Source organism: Silene latifolia, chromosome Y (assembly GCF_048544455.1).
Source record: "Silene latifolia isolate original U9 population chromosome Y, ASM4854445v1, whole genome shotgun sequence".
NCBI classification, from domain to species: domain Eukaryota; kingdom Viridiplantae; phylum Streptophyta; class Magnoliopsida; order Caryophyllales; family Caryophyllaceae; genus Silene; species Silene latifolia.
Genome location: NC_133538.1, coordinates 148346862 through 148353846, shown reverse-complemented (window position 1 = coordinate 148353846; position 6985 = coordinate 148346862).

Below are 6985 nucleotides of genomic sequence, written 5' to 3'. Positions count from 1 at the left end.
TCATTCCAATTTCATTTACCCAACAACAATCCTCAAGCAATTGATTACCACTATCTAAGCCAACAATGATAATACTACTTAAACTACAAATTCTAACATTAAAGCATGTAGGAATTGTAGCCAAGAGCATGAAGAACAAAACCAAGAGGAAAGTAAATGGGATATCACAAAGATATGTTTAAACCAACAAACCCAATGATTAAATCAATTTCTACTCACAAAGGTTGATACTTTAAACCAAGATATCAATAATCTTGAGGTGCTTCAACAAGTTATCACAAAAGCAAGGAACTTTGCAATAAACAAGCAATAGATGAACATTAAAGAGGCAAGGGTAATTACTTCTCACAACAAAAAATTCATCATGACATTCAAACTTAAAAATTGAAATAAATGAAAGAGTAGAGATTAAAGAGTCAATATAATGATAAAGATAAAAGCTTGCAATGGATTACACCAAGTAGGGAAGGATTTAGCCTTCCATAGTCTTCATAAACCCAACAATAAAGAAAGATTACAATTTGAATGGAAAATAGTCTTCTAAATTATTACAGGATTAAAACCCTCAAAATGAGATTAGATGAGATGATAGGATGGTAGGTGAATGCTTTAGGTCTTTAAACTCTTGGGTATATATAGGGCTTCACCAAAACCTAGAAAGATTTCCACTTAAGAAGCCCAAAAACGAGATTAGAAAAACCCGTATAGCAGAGCTGCGCAGGCTGCGCAACCACTGTTCTTGCCTGCGCAATCATGCTCACCTGCGCACCCTGTTTGTGCAGGCTGCGTACATGCTCGCATTTTGGTACTTCTATATTCCAAGACGTAGACCTCTTCAAATGCCTTCATTTCTTCTAATCTTCATTCCTACTTCTCCCAACTGGTTTTCGAGTTACTAGTGATCTTCTCGTGCCTTGTCTTAGCCTTTGAAAAGTGCTCCATTTACCTCTCGGGTTCCGTCCATTAAGATTGAGTATCCAACCGAGGTAAAGTGCACAAGTTACCACCATATAACCAATTGCCAAATGCTAGGAAAAGTGAACTAAAAGACCCATATTAAAAGACACGAGGGTGATAAAATCATCCTCTTAGACCGACACAATACATTACTATCAACTGTCTCTTGAGATTAAGGCAGTTTTTGGGTGACTTTGGTTTCTTTCTCATGGTCGACAGTAACAGGAGGCTAAGCAGATTTTTACTGGGTCATTTCATACTGTGCTTATATCTGCAGAATTCGAGTTGAAGAAAATATCCAACCTTTATCAGGTTTAGTCATTTCTCAGGGCCACTCGAGGAGTTGTAACTGAAATGCATGGCCATGCTCGAATGATGATTCGTTTATCAGTTAAGTTACTCTCTAGTCGGGAAAACCACTCTTGATATTGATCATTTGTAAAATACGACCTTTGTGAATAAGGATTTTGCAAATTGTTTTACATTGAGTGGGAGAAATTAAGGATATGAGAATCGGTTATCGCACATACACTTGTGAGGACAAGTGGAAGATTGTTGGAGCTAGTGTCCTCCACAGTTAGTGTGATAACGTGTATAAATCTCTTATAGGTTCATAGGGTATACTTAGTATTTTATCAGTTGATTAACGTTTACTAATAACGGTTGGCTTGCTAGAAGTTTGACGTTATTATCATACTGATGGCGGTGATCAACTGGTCCCTAAAAGTCACACCTAAAGGATGTGTTTGAGAGATGTGATTATATGAAAATATAATCACATTGATGCCTTATATGACTAAATGGTTAGTCCATGTATTTGACTAAAAGGTTAGTCAATGTGATGATGAGTCGATTATTTAATACAATTAAATAATATCGAGACAATTAATTGTTAATTCGTAAATTGAATATAAACTGTTATATTTAATTAATGTATATAATGTTAGCTTAAACGAATTAAGATGTTAATTCGTAATTAAACATAAACGGTTATATTGAATTAGCAAATTATAAATATGTTATATTTATAGTTAATGTATATATTATACGAAATTGTCATAATAAATGTTGACAGACCAGTATTAATAAATCGACTATAAACTATTGTATGTGGACATATTAATATATGACGACATAAATGACAATTGATAAATATACACATTTTATACAAATTGATAACAACCTAAAATAAGAAGATTTTCTCCTTATTTTTGGTTGTGGGTCACACGATTTAAGGAAGTAAAAAAGGAGAAAAATATCTTCCTAATTCTCTCCTTTTTGGACGGTTAAAAGAGGGAGATGGGAATCATTTTTCTCTCTTAATTTTTGACCTAATACTCTCATCAAAACACTAAAAAAAACCTACTCTAAAATTATTAGAAATTAGGGTTTTCTTTCTAGCAAGAAAGAGGCATTTCTCGGAGCATCTTGGGTGCAACGATTCGAAGAATATCTGTAATACTCCGTATTTATGAGTCTCTGGGTACTCTATCGAGTAGCCGGCTTACGGCGAGTTATTTCTCGGGTTTTGTTAATTATGCGATTAAGGTATATAATACTTCCGTCATTGTTCTTAAACACTTTTTCAAAACCTAATCACTGTCAAGAGAGAAAACAAAGTACGTTCTTCGCTTTAATCGCATTGTTAGAAAATCCCGGAGTTTGGAAGGTCGGATTTCACCTTTCGTTATACCGTTGAGATCCTTGCGTCGAGGGTAAGATCTATGTACCATTTTTAAAGTATTTCCTTTAAGTTGGTTAAACCCTAATATGGGGATTTGGGGGTTTTATGTAGATTGTGATTTGGTAGTGTTTATGTGTTGTATGATAGGAGGAGGTTTTGTAGAAGAGGCTTTTTGATACAGATGTTGATACCGTCTGATTGTTGTGCTTTCCAGGTAGGATTTCCTACTCTGTATTAGTCCCATAATGTGATGTTGATGTGTTGTGGTTGATTGAATAATATAGTAATTGTATTGTGACGGTTGTTGATTGTGATTGTTTGACTCTAGTTCTCGAGATGCATTCTCGGCTGAGTGGAGTCACTTGCGGGAGTGGCTTCACGCCCTAGTTTCGCCCTTCGGGGAACCCGCCACGGAAGGGGATGTGCACATTAATGGACAGGGTTATCGCTCAATTTGAGGAGCGGGGATTTGGTGGGTACGGCTGCGGTCCCCCACTGGCAGGGCTGGTCCAGTGGACAATCGGTGATTGAGATTGATGGGACTGGTGTGATTGAGTGTGTGTGATGGTGTAAGCTGTCTGTTTGTCGTATTGTTGATATATATAAGTTGTGTGATTAGTACTGACCCCGGTTGTTGTTTTGTAAAACCTGCGGTGATCCATTCGGGGATGGTGAGCGATGGTGAATTGAGAGTTTGAGTTGAGTTACTAGGATAGCTGGGATGTGCCACCGTCTGACGATAGAAGTCTTCCGCTGTAGCTTTACTAGTTTTATAGACTTTTCAGTTAACTCAGTAGACAGTTGGTTTTGAGAACATGTATCGTATTTTGGTATTTGGTTTCAGTTGTAACCTTTCACTAAAGTTATATTATTTAATGTTGTTTCGTTATTGTCTTATGATCATCATGCCTCGGGTAACCGAGATGGTAGCATCCTTATACCTGAGTGGTCCTGGTAAGGCACTTGGAGTGTGGGGGTGTTATAAATGGTATCAGAGCGACGATCCTGAAACCTATAACCAATGAATCTAATGAATCTAAGGAGTCAATTAAAATGAACGTGGGGTAAAGGTTGTAGGAGCTAATGCAAAGGCTTGGGAGACGTCCTAAAGTCGCGAACTCGACCTACAATTTTGAACCGTTCACATAGGGGGTGTATGTCAAGGTCGTATGTGATGCTTGTTATTTCATATGTGGATGTGATGATGTATGTTGTAATTGTTGGATGTTGGAGTAAAAGGTTGAGATTGTGAATGCAAGGTTGGTGAAGTATATAGAACTGTTGCTGATTGAAAGCATGTTGCATGGTAGTTGGTTTACAAGGTTGGTTGAAATTGTAGGAAAAGTATATAAGAATTATGAATGATGTGGTAGAAAAAGGAAGTAGTTCATATGTGATAATATGTGATGAATGATGATGTTGCAGGATGGATGATTCATAATGTGGCATAATAATAACATGTGCATAGGAATGTTGTGTCGTATACGTATATTTTGTTTGCATAAAGTTGTATGATAAGTTTATGTACTTGTCCACTATTGTTCATGTGTATATGTGGTAAGAAGTGTGTAGCAGTAATGGATGAATTGGTTGGAAGAGATTAATTAAGTAGTTGCATAAAAATATGAAATTCATGTGTGGAACATGTTTATGTGGGTAATGGATTTTATAAAATTGCGATGTTAGTAACATGTGAATAGGGGATTTTATGTCGTATATTATGTTATTGTGTACGTAAAGTTATAAAATAAAAGCATGTGGGTAAATCGTGATTGACAAGTTAAATAAATTATTTGCATGATGAATGTTGTTGCTTTGCTTTCGAAAATAGTAACATGTGATTGGGACTACTGGTTTTATGAGTATTGGGTTGTTTTGTTTACCATGTTGTCGTTTAAGTTGTTTGGAGGTAAAATTAAGTAGTTATGTTTTTTTCGATTATAAAGAGGTTGTCTTTAAACTGTTATAACTTGATATGTATAAATGATTTTAATGTGATTCAATTGGAGGTGATAGCTTGTTCTTTTACGATTCTAACGATAGGTGACACGCCCAAACGACCAAGAAATGGGTGAGTTATGGCTGTTTTACGAAAACTAGACAGTGCTGAGAAATGCGTAGGTACTCGATCGAGTAGCCTTGGTACTTGATAGAGTAGCCCTGGTGATTTTTTTTACGTGCTTCTGACCTTCACCTACTCGATCGAGTAAGTCCCTTACTCGATCGAGTGGCCTGTACTCGATCTAGTGACCCCTGTTTTGGGTCATATGCTTATCTTTTGACTTCGTTGCATATTATGTTTAATTCAAAGGTGTTATTTTGCTTCTTTATGCATTGTTTTACATGTATGTTGGTCTTGACGCGTAAGTTACCCAATCTTGTGGTGTAGTGAGTGGCACCTGTGGTGAGTATGAATTCGGTGGGAGGACATGAGTTATATGTGGTTGCGATAGATAGTGGAAAAAAAGAAAAGGAAGATCGTTATGGCTTAATTGAGACATAGAGCATGTTTTCTGAGATGAGATGAGTGATATGATTGTGTATTGAGTAACGTAAAAGTAAGTGAATATGGGCAAGGGATGATGTGAGTCTAAGGAACATGAGAATGGAAGGATTGAGAGTAAGGATGTGGATAGTGGCAACTTGAGATGTGTAAAGAATTATGGAGGGAGATGGTTAGGAGTCGTGTGGGTTAAGAATATATATAGTGAAAGTTCATTTTAAAGGGGTTGAGAAGAGTCGTATATAGTGAACTTTGTGGAGACATGTCGCGAGGTTGATTTGTAGACAGTGAGTGAGTTTGGGAGATTTGGTATATTAAGAGGTGAAACTATTGTGGGATTTCCTTGGACAATTAGCGGTATGAAAGGAATTTTGATTTCTAGAGATGTAAAAAGGGAGATGCAATTGTTGAACATTAAACGTTGATTTTATGGATAGATTAGTGGTAAGTGTGAGTGATAGCATTATAAAAGAAGATCCATGGTAAGAAAGAGTGAGATGATATCGATATAAAATAATGAGATGTGAGTCTTGGAGCAATGGGAAAGTAACCGGAACACTAAAGAGTTAGGTAGAAGTGATGAGGAGTTGAATAGTTAATTGATTTTGTCAAGTGTAAAAGAAAAGAATGAGGGGAGTAAAACTACGAAAATGTTGACCGGAGTTATGTGACATAAAAGTAAGGAATCGTCGAGATGTATGAAACTATCAAGAGTAAGTAAATTAATGGTTATACAGAAGTTTCAGGACAACATGATTAATCACGAGTTTCGAGGAATTAAGGGAGTAAGAAGTTGGTAGAATATCTGCATGATATGAGATTTTCGTGGTGAGTCGGGTGACTATACAATTAAGGATAGTATTGGGAAGAACGTTGAGGTAATATTGTTGATGGATTTGATGTTCGTTATTTGGGATGTTAACCACAGATAGGAAAGAAATCGTGATGTTAAGAGATGAGTGTAAGAGTTTTGATGCCCGGACAGTGGTAGTGTTATGGTTTGTGACTAGTGGTTAAGGGTTATGGTATATTAGAAAGGTAGCAATTCTAATGAGGTTAATTTTGTAGAGGCCGGATTGATATGTATGGTTGCAAGGAAGTATAAGATGTGGTCAGATGAGGCGGGTGCTAACAGTTCAATAGTAATGGTATGGTTATACATGGCATGAGGTCATGGTTATGCGAATGGGGGAATAGGTTATGAGGGGCATACGAGTTAAGCTCGGGTGAGAGGTAACTTTTATCAGGTGGTAACTTACGTGATCAGGATTGACTGGTTGGGTGTGATTACGGGTTCGTGATATATATATATATATATATATATATATATATATATATATATATATATATATATATATATATATATAAATGTTGGTGTGAGGCTTTGACCTCACAAGACGTGGTGTGGGTGATTATCATAAAGTTGTTATTTGAATGTTCTGTAATGCATGATTGGGTACGCTAATCTAATTAAATGATGATTAAAAAGGTAATAATTTGAGTTATCTGGCATGACTGGTTATACTTGTATGTATTCATGATACATGTTAATCTGTGATATGGTAAGGGGATGATATTCATGAGGTTATTATCTGTTTTATTCATATAATATGTTGAGTTGGGATTGAGTAAAGTGGATTTGAGTAAGTTTTCTTGTCCGAAAAGTGATTTCCGAGTCAGTGTTTATGGAATTGTACGTAGTTGTGATGTCTATCGGTGTGGTTGTGGCGCCTCGGGTGGTGATCCTGGCACAATACTTAGTGTTGTGATGCGGGTATTTTCACACTGCGGTGTAGCTGTTGGTGACGGTTTTGCAATGCCGTAACCGGTTGTGGTGGAGT